General features: G+C 49.2%; 1 long non-coding RNA gene across 1 annotated transcript in view; it reads left to right on the forward strand.

The window, feature by feature from the left end:
• The window catches only part of LOC308573301, a 77,217-nt gene that overhangs the window by 48,209 nt on the left and 13,701 nt on the right, over nt 1–15,307 (forward strand). The gene's annotated exons all lie outside the window — the stretch shown is intronic.

The raw sequence follows: 15,307 nt of genomic DNA on the forward strand, positions 1-15,307 counted from the left end.
GGTTAAGCATTTTCGGGTTGCGCTCCGCAGCGACCCGGAAATAACGGAACACGTTACTTCTGGGTTTCGCTGCACGCGCATGCACAGATGCTCAAAACGACGTCATGCACATGCATGAAGCAGCAAAATGTGACCCACGCATGCGCAGACGCGCAGTCGCATTTTACGTTCGCTTCAGGATGCGAACGGGGCTCCGGAACGGATCCCATTCGCATCCAGAGGTACCACTGTATATAAAAACATAATGAAACTTTTAAAAAACCTTCCCTATACAAGGCTGCCTTCAGATGCCTTCCAAACTCCTTGCCTTGGGGGCTGCATAACTCCATACATACCCTCCCACATTTCTCTGATGAAAACAGGGACATCCTAAGGAAAAGCGGAGCATTCCGGGGTCAAATCAGAAACTGGGACAGCTTCTGTAAATCTGGGACTGTCCCTGGAAAACAGGGACACCTGGGGGGTCTGAGCACAAGAGGACTCCTCCTGTGGTTTCCAGCAACTGGTCATCAAAAGCACTGCTGATTCCAAGTTGAGCATAGCGAAGATAGCCCTCTCCTCCAGGAATTTCTCTAATCCTCTTTCAAAGCTATCGAGGTTGGTAGCCGGCCCTGCCAAGCAGGTTCCAGAATTCAGCTATGTGCTGTGTGTAGGAGTGCTTTTCCTTCCCTCTTTTTCTGATGCTCTGCTTTGTGCAGGTTGCTTGAGCAGCCAAAATGGTACCACCCGCACACTCAACAGTGAGGAGCAGCCTAGAACTTGGTAGGGAGGAGAATGGGGTGTGTGTGTGTGTGTGTGTGTGTGTGTGTGCAAATGAGAATCAGTTGGTTCTGCCTGTTGCTGGCTTTGGCTCCACCTGCTGTTGGCATCTTAGCCTCCCAGTCTCGATGGTCACCTGCCACTACCAGGGACACCATAGTTCTTCTTCCTTCTTTTCAAAGCATAGCTCCGTACGTCCAAAGGCAACTGAGCAGAGCAGGATATTAGTCACCATAGCATTTCAATGATTTGCAGGGAGCAAAGTGCTGATCTCAATTTGTTAAGACTTTAATGACTGCGCTGGGGCTAAAGGGGAAAACATACTGTAAACCAAACGCTAATAATTAGGACTTGCTGGTTCCGTAAGTGCTTTTGATTTGCTGTCCTGATGCTGGTGCACGGAGATTTCTGGTCCAGACCAAGCTCTCCCCATGAACCATAGCAAGTGTTAACAGCTGCTAATGACAATTAACACCACTGATTTAACTTCATGATGATGATAATTATTCTCTCTCTCTCTCTCTCTCTCTCTCTCTCTCTCTCTCTCTCTGCTTTTTAACCAGAATGACTTCACAATTCAAGGTGATTCATGACAAGAGTGGCCAACGTTTTAAAAAACCACCACCTGTGTTGGGACTTTTAACAGGAGCTTAATTGGCAGACCTTAGCTGGTGATGATGGGAGATACTTATTTCCATGCCCCAGTGGTGTAACATGGGTTGCAAGCACCCGGGGCAAGACAAGTATTGTGCCCTGTAACATATGACAGCACTGGCGTGGCAATTGCAGCCCACCCACCTCCTGGATCACCTCCCCACCCATTTCTCCCTTTTCACCTTGTTAAATGCAGTGTTAAATGCAGATCACAGCAACTGCCACCCCAAACACAATATAAGCAGCTCAACAAAATATGTGCCTTTCACCTGATAGAAGAAGTGAGGGAAGTAAAGCATGAGAGTGCAATTGTGAGACCACGGTGGGTGGGATTTGAGGCGTTCCCTGCCTCTTGAGAGAGGCACAGACTGAGGGGAAGGGCATGCTAATTTTTTATTTTGAAATTTTGCGCCCCTAATAATTTTGCACCTGGGGCAACCACCCCTGTGCCCCTGTGCCACACACTACACAACTGCCATGCTGGGAAAAGTTTCCCATCTTAATTTATACCAACTTGAGTTACAATGGAAGGCCCAAAATAGTCCAGGGAAAGGGGTTGTTTGGTCAGGTAGGAGCAGAACCACCATCCTACACAGCCTCGCTCACTTCCGTGATCCAGAAGGATGTCGCAGTTGGTGACCTCAGAAGCTGCTCAAAGATCCAGGAGAACTAAGAGGAGTGTGCTCCTTCCTACTCCTGTCCTGTTAAAGGACATCAGTCAGGGCAATCAGGCCGTTTCAATCCCAAAAAGGGGCCTTATGCCAGACTGAAATGGATCTGGATAGATAATCAGCTTCATCCAGGTATCCCTGAAGTTGCCTGGCAACCAGCTTCTCCATCACTTTGCCCAGACATGGGATGGCATGCTCTTGTAAGTCAAGATGGGCAAAGGTCAATAGAGCAACCACTGGCTACACGCTTGTAGGTGCCCCGTCCACATCCTCAGGTTGCAGCAACTGAATCTGATCCTAAGTGAACCAGGGATCCTGTGAATGGTGAAGGTAAAGGGTGCAGAGAGTTGCTAGGAGACCCCTCTTTCCCTTCCAAGACTACAATTCCCAGAGTGGTTTCATGATCCATCTCTCTTCACAGGGAACACTGGGGGTGGAATGCCTTTGAGGGGATTTCCTTGCAACTCTCAGCAGCCTTAACAAACTACAGTTCCCAGGATTCTATGGGGGAAGCCGTGGCTGTTTAAAGTGGTTGATATTGCTTTCAGTGTATAGTGCTTCTTTATTTGAAGATAAAGTTGCTCACCCAATGTATCACAGCAAGCATCTGAAGAGTTAGTTGTTCTGGTGTTTGGATCTTTCTCACCAAATCCACTCACTAATCCAGGCTTCCTCAACCATGGCCCTCCAGATGTTTTTGGCCTACAACTCCCATGCTCCGTAGCTAGGAGGACCAGTGGTCAAGGATGATGGGAATTGTAGTCTCAAAACATCTGGAGGGCTGAGATTGACTAATCCATCTCCCCATCATGGGGAAGAATCCAACCAGGTAACCAGTCTGTCTCCTCAGTCTGCTGCCTAGGTGCTGCAAACGGTTGCTGGGCAACTTCAGAGCTCCTGTTCTCTCTCCGTATGATTGTCTCTAAACCAAACCTGGGGCTACACAGCCATGAATATAGAAGACACCTTCGGCATGAGGCTCTTAATCGCAGGTCGTGGGTTTGAGCCCCACGCTGGGCAAAAAGATTCTTGAATTACAGGGGGTTGGATCCGTGAGATCCTTTCCGACTCTACAATTCTAAGATTCTATGGAAGATCAAGGGCTCTAAAGCAAGACACAGGGTCACCCTTGCTCTCCACTCATCGTGCATCGTGGGACGCAGGTGGCGCTGTGTTCTAAACCACTGAGCCTCTTGGGCCCGCCGATCAGAAGGTTGGAAGTTCAAACCCCTGCGATGGGGTGAGCTCCCGTTGCTCTGTCCCAGCTCCTGCCAACTTAGCAGTTCAAAAGCACACCAGTGCAAGTAGATAAATAGGTACCGCTGTGGCAGGAAAGTAAACAGCATTTCTGTGCACTCTGGTTTCCATCATGATGTTCCGTTGCACCAGAAGCAGTTTAGTCATGCTGGCCACATGACCTGGAAAGCTGTCTGTGGACAAACGGCGGCTCCCTTGGCCTGAAAGCGAGATGAGCGCCATAACCCCATAGTCGCCTTTGACTGCACTTAACCGTCCAGGGGTCCTTTACCTTTACTTAACAGGTGGGGCAGTGGGGTCTAGTGCCCTTTGAGACTGGTAGAGGCAGGGAGGTCACCAGTAGGTGGAGGCAGAGACAGGCAGAGCAAGCGCCAATGATAATCAGTGGCAACGGAGGGCAGATCCATGCAATTTAATGCACATCGAATGTGCAATGATCTCCCTACAGACTCACTTGGCGTCCATATAGCTGCTGTTTTAGTGCCAATCTGAGCTTCCTTTGTTGTCCCAGCCCATTTAAGACTGTGGTGTTTTATCAAAGTTTGGGAAATATGTAGAGAAATCACCAGGGATATCCCAGCTGGCTCAGGAAATTAATCGTTTTGTATTTACAGAAGGGAGGGCCATGGCAAACTACTACTGCTCATAAGAAAGTGATGTGATAATGTTTAAAGAATTTTGACTGATTGAATGCATATTTAAGTCACATGACCAAACAGTAGAGAAGATGGTTGCACCAGGTTCTCGTTTTATCAATATTTACAATTAAGAAATTATATTTTAAAAAGCTATTTTGATTTCAACAGGAGTCTTAGGCCATTCAGGAAAAGGCTACTATTTAAGCAACAGAAAGCCCAATTATAAAAATGTATATAATTTTAAGGTGCAATACCAGCTGCACTGGCTCCCGGTGGAGTACAGGATCAGGTTTAAGGTGCTGGTTTTAACCTTCAGAGCCCTATACGGACTAGGACCCTCGTACCTACGGGACCGCCTCTCCTGGTATGTCCCACAGAGGAATTTACGATCTTCAAACAAAAACATCTTGAAGGTTCCAGGCCACAGAGAGGTTAGGCTGGCCTCAACCAGAGCCAGGGCTTTTTCGGCTGTGGCTCCAATCTGGTGGAATGCTCTGTCACAAGAGACTAGGGTCCTGCGGGACTTGACATCTTTCCGCAAGGCCTGCAAGACAGAGCTGTTCCACCAAGCCTTTGGCCAGGCCACAGCCTGACTCCCTCCTTTGGCAATCTTTACGAACTCTACCCAATGGTTGCCATCAATTTGATTTGAAGTAATTATTTTATTGAAATGAATTTAAAATGTTGTCTTATTTTATTGTTGTTAGCTGCCCTGAGCCCTGCTTCGGCTGGGGAGGGCGGGATATAAATTAAAAATTTATTATTATTAGTATCATCATCATCATCATCATCATCATGATAACGACAATTGGGGGTGGGGAATCAAAATGAGAAAAATAATTTAATTGGGTTATATTTAGTGTTCTACCCCCCATTCTTACTACAACCAAAAACAAGCACCTGCTGGTATTTTTCACTGTTTCTCTCATCTTTTTTTAAAAAAACCTTTACAAAATACATTTCTAGTGGAATGCTCCTTACTGACAGATTTATTGCCTTTGTACAATGCTCTCTTGTTCCAGACTGTAGTATGTAAAAGGAGATATATTTAGATGTAACGATATTGTGCCTGTATTTTTAAACTCCCCAACTTTCCAAACTAGGAATCACAGCCTGGCATGTTGTGTTGTTATTTATTCATATAAATCAGTCTCTTTGTACTAAACACCTCCCTCCGGTTCTTAAAATTCCTTCTGTGCGTGTGGTGTGATTTGTTTGTGATCCATCATTCATTAAACGGTTTGGCTTGCTCTACTGCAAGAGATGGAGCTGTTGCTAAATGCAAATGAGGCAGCCCACACAGACTTCCTCCTTGCCTGTTCCAAATATCTGAGACTGGCCAGCTTTAGCTGGAGATGGGGTTCTACATCAGCTGTCTGAAGACTCAGATCTAGAAATACACTGCACAGCTTGGATGATACAGGAAATCACAGAGAGCCCTAAAATTTCTCCTCAGGGTTCTGCTGCCCCTAAGAATGCAGCACGTTGTAGAGCTGGACCCTAATCCTTACAAAAGTGAGTCTGGCAAAATAATTAAGCCAGTGTGGTGTTGTCCAGAGGGACGTCTGGGTAGGTTTGCCAGCTCTCCAGTATCCCAATGCCTAAATAGGAAGTAGTGATCTCTGTTAGAGAGGTTTGGAAGAGAGCTTCTTTACTCTCCCAATGGTGATTGCTGCAAGCACATGAAAACTTGGTTAGATTTACATCTGTCCTCACCCATCTTTAAACAAATGTTCCCCACAAAAATACCTAGGCTAGAATAAATCACAGACAGTAACTTTTGCAAATAAGGGAATATTCTACACAGAGTTTCAGGAGTTACAGCAGATGAGTCTCCATCCATTGGCAGTAAAATTAAAGAAGAAAAGGTTCCAAGCAACTTTCTAAAAAATAACTTGGTTTCCTTACAGAAGAATCATGCCATCTGCAGGCTGTAAAAATCTTGTTTTAGAGAGGTATTTCACTTGGTTTTTCTACATGACCTGGGAACCATTCCACATGGCTTCTTACTCATTCCAGGAAGCAGGAGAGGCAGGGAGAGAAAGAAGGGAAGAAAAGGCTGATGGGAGGCTGCTAAGCCACACTCACTGGATACTTGAGCTCCTGGGTCAGGTTAACCCTTTCATTCAAGTGTGAATCAGTAACGGTATATTACAACAATAACATGAGTCAGGGTATAGTCAGGGTATAGTGATGGCAGGGGGCTGCAAAGGACAAAAATCTGATCCCTAGTTGGGTATTAAGGATAGACCATGCAAGCAGACTAGAGTTAGCCTGGAGGTGGAAGCCAGAAGGCTCAAGTGGACAAGAAGTCAAAATGAACCGGAAAGTAAGACTGACGAAAAAGCCAGGAATTGAGATGAAGGACCAGTTGGGAGTCCAGAGGTAGGACTGAAGAACAAACCGAGGATCAGGACTGCAGAATGACTAGGGGTGACTCCAGATGACCTATTTAATGAGTAGATATCCTGATTTGCCTACACAGAGGTTAGATGGCATCCAGTCTGTATTGAGCGTTTGTTCTGGTGAAGAGCAGTAGGTGGGTGGAGCTCATACTTTGCTTCATAGATTTCTTCGTAGGCAGAGTTGAGATAAACTTTTTTTTTAATGAAAGCTGGCAGTTTGGAGCTCCTGCTAGTTATGGGGTCCAGAACATTTGTGCCCCCTTTATCCACCTTCCAGTGGCCCTGCCACCAGGGATACAGGACAAATTTGATTCAGGTCACATTTAAAGGCAAAGCTATCTAATTTGCACTTTTCCAAACAATACACAAAACGAAACTCAACCAGCCTCAGAATTTGCTCTTCTACAAATTTTGGAATGCGGTTCTCCTGTCAAGAAATGTGTAGAAAAATGCATATGTTAAGGTAAGAGGTACATTAAAATGCAAATATTAGTGAAATGCAAAGTAATATGGGAGTGCAGAGAACTGAAATTAAGCTTGGAAAAACGAGAAACTGATAAACTGAAATCAACTGATTCATGATCCCTATGCCTTTCTACAGGGGGGACGTTCAACATTTTTGGGATAATATAGCTCACATCTCTATATGGTGTGGACTGTGTTCACATTTGGACGGCCATGAGTTGGACTAAAATACTGGTACTTGCAGTTGTGTTTGCTTTTTAAGGGCAGGTTCTTAAGCACACCTCCCACCCGCAATTCCTGTTATCTCCCCACAAATTTAAGGATAGCTTCTGCCTGGGAGCACTATTGACAAATCTGCCTATGCGTCACATTCTGTTATGCCAATGGCTGATAATGCACCCACACTGAGCTGTTCCATTTGACACACCCCCTCAGTTCTGTGCTATCATGTTGGCATGGTGGGTTTCAGCTGGGCTCTGATCTTATCTTAAGTGAACAGCAGCATGCTTGGGAGAAATGGGAATAATTCCCCGAATTGAATGTGGATGGATGACGAGCCTCCACTGAGGTTTTGCAGAGCTTGACCACAAGCGCCATCACCTCTGCTCTGCTCTCGAGGGGCACCTAGCATTATTACTCTGAATTTTGCGGAGCTCAGATTCGTTTCATCTGTAGTCTACCATCTCCTTGCCTTCCTTCTGTTCCCACATTCAGGGGGGGGAAATTACTATAATTATGGATTTGTTGAAGTGGAAAGCCATGAAATTTGGTGGAATTGCTTTAATCTTTTCCCAGACAGATATATAAATATATCACAATCATCTGTCTGCTTCTGTTTCTCTCTCTCTGTAGAGTTTTCAACCAACCAACCAGAAAATACAAACCTAGAAGTTTTCTCGCTGTTGTTTTTTTAAAAAAGCATCCGGGTCAGTAGCCCAATTTTATTTTATTTTGTCTGAAAGGAAAAGAAGCCTCTTCTCTCTTGAGAGGAAGCCAGAGACATGAGGTAGGCAGGCCTTGTGTTAAAGCACAACCTTAAAGAGTCAGGTGGGCTCTGCACAGCTGCTTGTGGAATGCTCTGCCAAAGTACATAGCTGTCAACCGTCCCTTATTTGGCAGGAAAGTCCCTTATCCCAGTGCCGTGTCCCGCTGCTCTCCCTTACTGATGATGTCCCTTAAATTTCCTGGGTTTCAAAGGAAGCAGCTCCGCTCCCTCCCTCACTGCTGGCCAGGGAGGAGGGAAGGTCCAACTGTGTTGCTTGGCTCCATTGCTCACCCAATAAGGAGTCTAAGAATGCCTGGGGGGTGGAGCTTGCATGCCTTGTGCCGATCAAATCAGCCGTGTTGCCTGGGAAATCGCCTTTGCTCAGCGCTTCCCAGAGGAGAGGTGACAGTGGTTTTCCTTGCTGCATCCCCTTTGCCGGCTTGCTGCGCTGTGGGAACCACTGCTTGAGGCTTTGTTTGGCTGCTGGTTGACTAAAATCCCTTATTTTGGCTGCTGATCCCTTATTTTTGAGGCTGCTGGTCCCTTATTTTCAAATCTGTAAGTTGACAGCTATGCAAAGTAGGGTCACCAGGTGCCATTTTTATCTACATTTGGCACTGGGCAAAACATTTCCCTTTTTGACCCTTGATTTGAGGGGGTTTTAAGTGCTCGTGGCCTCTTTTAGTTGGGCAGGATCTGCAAGACTGTCTTCCATTTGCATGGATGCATTTGAAAATTTTTATTGGTTGCGTTTCTTGTAATTGGTTTCAGTGTTTATAATATTTATATAGGGACACGGGTGGCACTGTGGTCTAAACCACTGAGCCTCATGGGCTTGCTGATTGGAAGGTTGGTGGTTCGAATCCTCGCAATGGAGTGAGCTCCCATTGCTCAGTCCCAGCTCTTGCCAACCTAGCAGTTCGAAAGCATACCAGCATGAGTAGATAAATAGGTACCACTGCGGCAGGAAGGTAAATGGTGTTTCCATGTGCTCTGGTTTCTGTCATGGTGTCCTATTGCACCAGAAGCTGTTTAGTCATGCTGGCCACATGACCCGGAGAGCTGTCTGTGGACAAATGCTGGCTCCCTCCATCTGAAGCAAGATGAACGCCGCACCACATAGTTGCCTTTGACCAGACTTAACTGTCCAGAGGTCATTTACCTTTTACCTTTACTTTATATTGTAAATATAAGTACTTTACCTGCATAGTTTTTACTGCTACTGTTGCTGAGAACTAACCCAAGCCTAAGCGTAAGTAAACTAATTTTTAAACTTACTTCTCAGTCTGTTGTCTGATTTTTTGTTAAGCAGTGTAGAAACGGGGGAATCAGCTTGAAAACGGGGATGAGCAAATTCACCCTATAGTCGAATTTGACAGGACTTAACCATCCAGGAGTCCTTTAACTTTACCTAATATTTATATATTGTGTGTCAGGGGTTCAGGGGTACGTCGCGCGCTGCAGGACGACTCCTTCGCACGAGCGAAGATGGAGGAGGTGCACAGGGGCACGGCGAAGGGCGACGAGTTCCAGATACGCGAAGGGTTGCTCATCCGCAAAGGGGCCCTCTACGTGCCGGGAGATGAACTCCGCGCTAAGGTACTGCAGCAGTTGCACGACGCACCCACCGCCGGGCACTTTGGCACAGAGAAGACGATAGAATTAGTCGCCAGAGACTTCTGGTGGCCCAAGATGCGGGGGGAAGTCGCGGATTACGTCGCGAGGTGCGACACCTGCCAGAGGGCTAAGCCAGTGCATAAACCGCCGGCGGGACTGCTCGAACCGCTGCAAACTCCGCTCGAACCGTGGGAGAGGGTGGCCCTGGACTTTGTCATGGATCTGCCCAGCTCAAGGGGCAAGACAGCAGTGCTAGTGGTGGTGTACTTGTTAACCAAAATGGCACATTTCATTCCGTGTGTGAAGGTGGCCACGGCGGAACAGACCGCCAAACTGTTCATTGATCACGTGTTCAAGGTTCACGGTCTGCCACGGTCTATACTGTCCGACCGGGGGCGACAGTTCATCTCGAACTTCTGGCAGAAGCTGATGGGCATCCTGAACGTCAAGATCAACCTAGCGTCGGCGAGACACCCGCAGACCAACGGACAAGCGGAGCGGGTCAATGCCATCATGCAGCAGTACCTGAGATTTTACGCAAATCAGCAGCCTGCAACGTGGGTGGACTACCTGCCACTCGCCAAGTTTGCCTACAACAACACGAAGCACGTGTCCACGGGGGTGACGCCGTTCTTCGCCAACAATGGGAGGCATCCCAGAACCTTCCCGGGATTGGAGAGAGTGGGGGAGGGGGAGCCACAGGCAGCGGACGCCTTCGCGTTAGAGTTGCAGGAGGTCCACGAACAGCTTCGAAGGCAGTTAGAGCTAGCTAAGCACGCATACAAACTGCAGGCTGACAGACACAGGAGGGTTGGGGAAGACATACAGGTGGGAGACTGGGTTTGGTTGGCAGCCCAGGCAGTGCCGGCCAGATCGTTAGCGAAAAAGAAGCTCGGACATAAGCAGCTAGGGCCCTACCAAGTCGAGGCACAGGTCAATCCGGTGGCTTTCCGGCTGACACTTCCAGAGGGATCCAGGATGCATCCGGTATTCCATAGATCAGTGCTCACTCCCTACAAGGCACCTCACAGATTTCAGGAGCCAGGGACGGCACCGAGCCCGCTCAGGGAAAGGACCACGCAGGGGGGGTTGCCAGAGGGGGAGCCCATCAACGAGGTTACAGAGATTTTAGACTCAAGATGGGGGGAAGAGGGAGTGGAATACCTTCTCGCCAGAGAGGGCACCCCAGCCAGTGCCAACAGCTGGGTGCCGGGCTACGCTTTGGAGGAACCTCTGCTCAAAGACGAGTTTCATGCCCTCTTCCCACACAGGCCCATGCCAGCCGAGTTTTTCGACGACTGGCTTTTCACACCCACGCTTTCAGCCAGCACGTTCCAGGGGTTCGACTCGGACGAGGAACCGACACTGGACGCACGTTCCCCGGAGGGGGTCACCCTCGGGATCTGCCTCAGATCCCTCGTATTGGTGGGATGATCGACCAGAGGAGCAGTGGCGCAGGAAGTGGCTGGAGGGGCCCGGGCGAGCAACGTACCCAGAAGAGACCGAGGGAGAGACGGACATGGACGTGTTCGGGGAGGACCTTGGGTTCGAGCACGGCGGCACAGAGATGGAAGCAGAGGAGATCGACGTCGGCGAGTGCAAGGAGGAAGAGACGGACTTATCCAGTTGGATGTACGCCACGAGAAACGAACTGTATCCGGCACTCACCCCCATAACAACGGAGCACCCAGCACCCACACCTGAAGGAGGGGAGGGGGGAAGGGGGGCTTCGAGGGGGGGATGGATGTCAGGGGTTCAGGAGCAGAGGCACAGGAAAGGGAGGAAACAGAGAGCGAGGGGGAGGAATCTGAAGGAAATATGAGCGATGACAGCGGCCCGAGATCTCTGAGTCTTTCCAGTGAATCGGAAGATTCACAGAAAGGGGCGCCAGTGGTCAGAGCAAGGGGGGCGCCTAGGGGGACACCCCAGGAAGAAGGGACCAGAAGGGACTCAGAGAGCAGCAGTTGGAAATCGGGACCAGCTTCCCCGCCAGAGTGCAGTAGGGGGGAGGGGTCCCAGGTATCGGGATCTGGCGGCTCGCCGCAAGCGGGAGGGCATGAGTCAGGAGTGGCCACACCTCCATCGGGGAGCAAGGAAACGGTCAAGAGGAAGGTTGAAGGCTGGGCGCGCGCGCCAAGTTCAAATGCACAGGAAGGCGGCACAGTAAGCAGCCCGGATAGGGAGCCAGGTCCTAAAGCCCGCCGCAAGGAGGGAGAAGAGTCCAGGGGGTCCGCGTCAGAAGAGTCCAGGAAGGAAGAAACCACGGGGGGTAGAGGGACCCAGAGGAGGAAGGAAAGACGGAAGAGGTGGAGTAAGACTAGAGTATTAAGTTGGTGTACAGGAGGCGGAGACTCAGACGGAGCTTCGCCGGTCTAGCTTCTAAGACGTAGAACTGCACGCTGCGGCTTGAAAATGGAAACTGTAACTCAATAAAGACTTTTGTACAGTACTGCCGGCTAGCGTGGTCCTCTGTGAGCTGGGACCTGGAAGCGGCTCTGACATTGTGTTTTAGTGCTTATATTTGACATTCTGACAAATATACTTCCCAGTCCTCACAGTCATGAATGCTCCAAACATTAAACAACCTCTAAGCAGGGCCAGATATAAATGTGGGCAGTTCTTACCTCTGTACAGTAAGTTACATGTAAGCGATGTAAAAGTCAGAGGTAGCTTAGACTGTGAGGCAGTGACTGGTCTAAGGTCACTCAGTGAGTTTCCTGCTCGAGTGCAGATTATAACCCTGGTCTCCCAGGTGGGAGTCCAACACTCTAACCCATGGGTAGGCAAACTAAGGCCCGGGGGCCAGATCCGGCCCAATCACCTTCTAAATCTGGCCCGCGGATGGTCTGGGAATCAGCATGTTTTTACATGAGTAGAATGTGTCCTTTTATTTCAAATGCATCTCTGGGTTATTTGTGGGGCCTGCCTGGTGTTTTTACATGAGTAGAATGTGTGCTTTTATTTCAAATGCATCTCTGGGTTATCTGTAGGGCATAGGAATTCATTCATTATTATTTTTTCAACATATAGTCTGGCCCACCACATGGTTTGAGGGACAGTGGACCGGGCCACGGCTGAAAAAGTTTGCTGACTGTTATGTACTGAAGTTCTCACCCTGGGCCAGCAGGGGCATACTGTAGATAGTTTCCACTCAGGTCCACATATACAAATAAGGGATTGAAAGTGACGTTCAGTGATTGGATAGTTACAGAAAGTTGTTACAGTTACGATGTAGTGGAGCTCTATATAAGCAGGCTGGCTGAACCCTTCAGTTCTGTTCTGTTCTGGCCTGTGAATAAACAAGAGCTATTTGAAGAATCGCTGTGTTGTCTGATATGTTCACCCACAACTTAATACTGACCCCTGCTCTAAACGCTGGACCTCAGTGTGCAGAAACCGTCCTCCTCTTCAAAGGTCAAATGTAGACCAGTTGTTCCTCCCATCCTTGCTTCTGGCCCTGCCAGCCACTGGCATGTGGCCCTGGGAAGGTTGCCGAGAAGGGAATGTGGGACTCAGTCTGGAAAAGTTTTCCCATCTATGGTCTATAATATGCAGGGCATTTTTTTCAGCCGGAACTCTCCAGAACTCAGTTCCAACACCTTACAGGTGGGCGCCATTGCCATTATAAGAGGCGTTCATGGTGAGCTCCAGTGCCTCTTTTTCTAGAAAAATGGCACTGCTTATATGTGACTTGTTACCTCTTTCAGCAGATGTGTTTTGCGTTTCCAGAGAAAGAATGAGAGGGCGAATTACTTCCCTTGCTCACTCTCTTTTTTCATCTCTTCAAGTTTGATTAAAATAAAATGAAATAAAGGGAACCCTACAGAACTGCAAAGAGTTAACCAAATAACTGTGGCTAAGTACAAATAAAAATCCCATTAAGCCCTCAGCAGATGCTGCCTGACACTTAGCAATTTTTTACTGGGCTCTGAAACCAATTTCCGTGTGGAGTCTTGATACAGGTCATCCTTGTGGTCAGCCTTCAGATCAGGATATCTATGGGAGGGAAGGAAGTCTTCTCTCCAAAAGACAGAAGAATGCTGGTTGCTAGGAGACAGGGGAGGTACTGTTCCTCACTTTCTCTTAAGAACAGTTTCTTGGCTTTCATGCTTTGCTTTGTGGAGTCAGGGCTGTTTCCATTCTTCCACTCCTCTCAGCACCAGCACACAGCATCTGTGAGAAGCTGACGGGGCTCCAATGTAGGGCTGGCCGATACCTGGTTCTCAACATAATGATATATCACCAGCTAAATATCACGATATCAACAATATATCACAATATATCACGATATTTGTTGTTGCTTAGCCATGTCTGACTCTTTGTGACCCCATGGACCAGAGCACGCCGTGATCCACCTGGAACAGGAACCGGCAAGCCACTCCAGTATCCCTGCCAAGAAAACTCCATGGACAAAGGCAACAGACATATCACGATATATCACGATATATATCTGCAGTGGCAGAGGGCCTTACCATACGGTTACCAGATTTTTTTCAATGAATCCGGGGACACATTTTTTTTTTTTGAAGCTGAGTAGCACCAGGGAATCAGTAGTGGGGATGGTGAGGCAAAAGATCCTGGGCCCAAGCACACATGTATATTGTATAAAGGTGCAAAGCCCTTCTTCCGCACCCTGTGAAACATAAATGCTCAGTTTTTAAAAAAACTGGGCAACGGCTGCCCGCCTGCAACTCCCGAGCCTCCCCTGATCAGTCAAAACAAAGGGGGAAGGGGGCAGGAGATCTGTACTGCCAGATGTCTCTGGTTCCCCTTCGGCAGTGGTGTCAGAAGCGGAAATTGGCAGCCCAGAGCCAGCCTGGTAGAGCAGTTGGCTCTGGCTGGCTTCAGGAGCTGCTCATTGCCATGGTGCCCACAATTTTTCCTCGACAGAAATCCCCATATGATTTGTTGTGCACCAGGCTGGCTCCGGGCTGCCGAGGCTGCCGCTGCCACATTTCCTGGGGGCAGATTTGCAAATCTGGGGACTGTCCCCGGGAACTGGGGACGTATGGTAACCCTACCTTACTATGCCTCCCTGTGGTGGCAGAGGGTCCCGCCGTACCTCCCCAGAGCGGCAGAGGGTGTACTGCACTTCCCCGCAGCAGCTGAGGGCCTTGATGAGGCTCTCTGGGGTGGTGGAGGGCCTTAAAATGTAAGGAAGTAGTAGATTTAATACAGTGGTGCCTCGCAAGACGAAATTAATTCGTTCCGCAAGTCTCTTTGTCTTGCGGTATTTTCGTCTTGCGATGCACGGTTTCCCATAGGAATGCATTGAAAATCAATTAATGCGTTCCTAGGGAAACCGCCTTCAGACCAGGTCCGGGGACAGTCTGTCCCCGGACCTCTTCTGAAGGCTGGGGGGGGGGGACAAGGGCTTTTCTTCTCACCCCCAGCATTTTAAAAAACCCTGGGACAGCGGAGGACTTCTCCGCTGTCCGGGGCGATTTAAAAGCCCCTGGGAAGGCAGGCAGGGGGGACAAAGACTTTCGCCCCCCGCCCGCCTTCAGAAGGTGTTCCCACCCCCCCGCCCGGCTTCGCAGCAGCGCTACGAAGCCCGGCGGCTGGGGCAGGTGCTCCCGCCCCCCACCCCGTTTCGGAGCAGCGTTCCGAAGCGGGGTGGCTGGGGCAGGTGTTCCCACCCCCCGCCCGGCTTCGCAGCAGCGCTACGAAGCCCGGCGGCTGGGGAAGGTGCTCCCGCCCCCCCCACCCCGCTTCGGAGCAGCGTTCCGAAGTGGGGTGGCTGGGGCAGGTGTTCCCACCCCCGCCCGGCTTCGCAGCAGCGCTACGAAGCCCGGCGGCTGGGGCAGGTCCTCCTGCCCCCCCACCCCGCTTCGGAGCAGCGTTCCGAAGCGGGGT

Source organism: Podarcis bocagei (assembly GCF_964188305.1).
Source record: "Podarcis bocagei genome assembly, chromosome: 14".
NCBI classification, from domain to species: domain Eukaryota; kingdom Metazoa; phylum Chordata; class Lepidosauria; order Squamata; family Lacertidae; genus Podarcis; species Podarcis bocagei.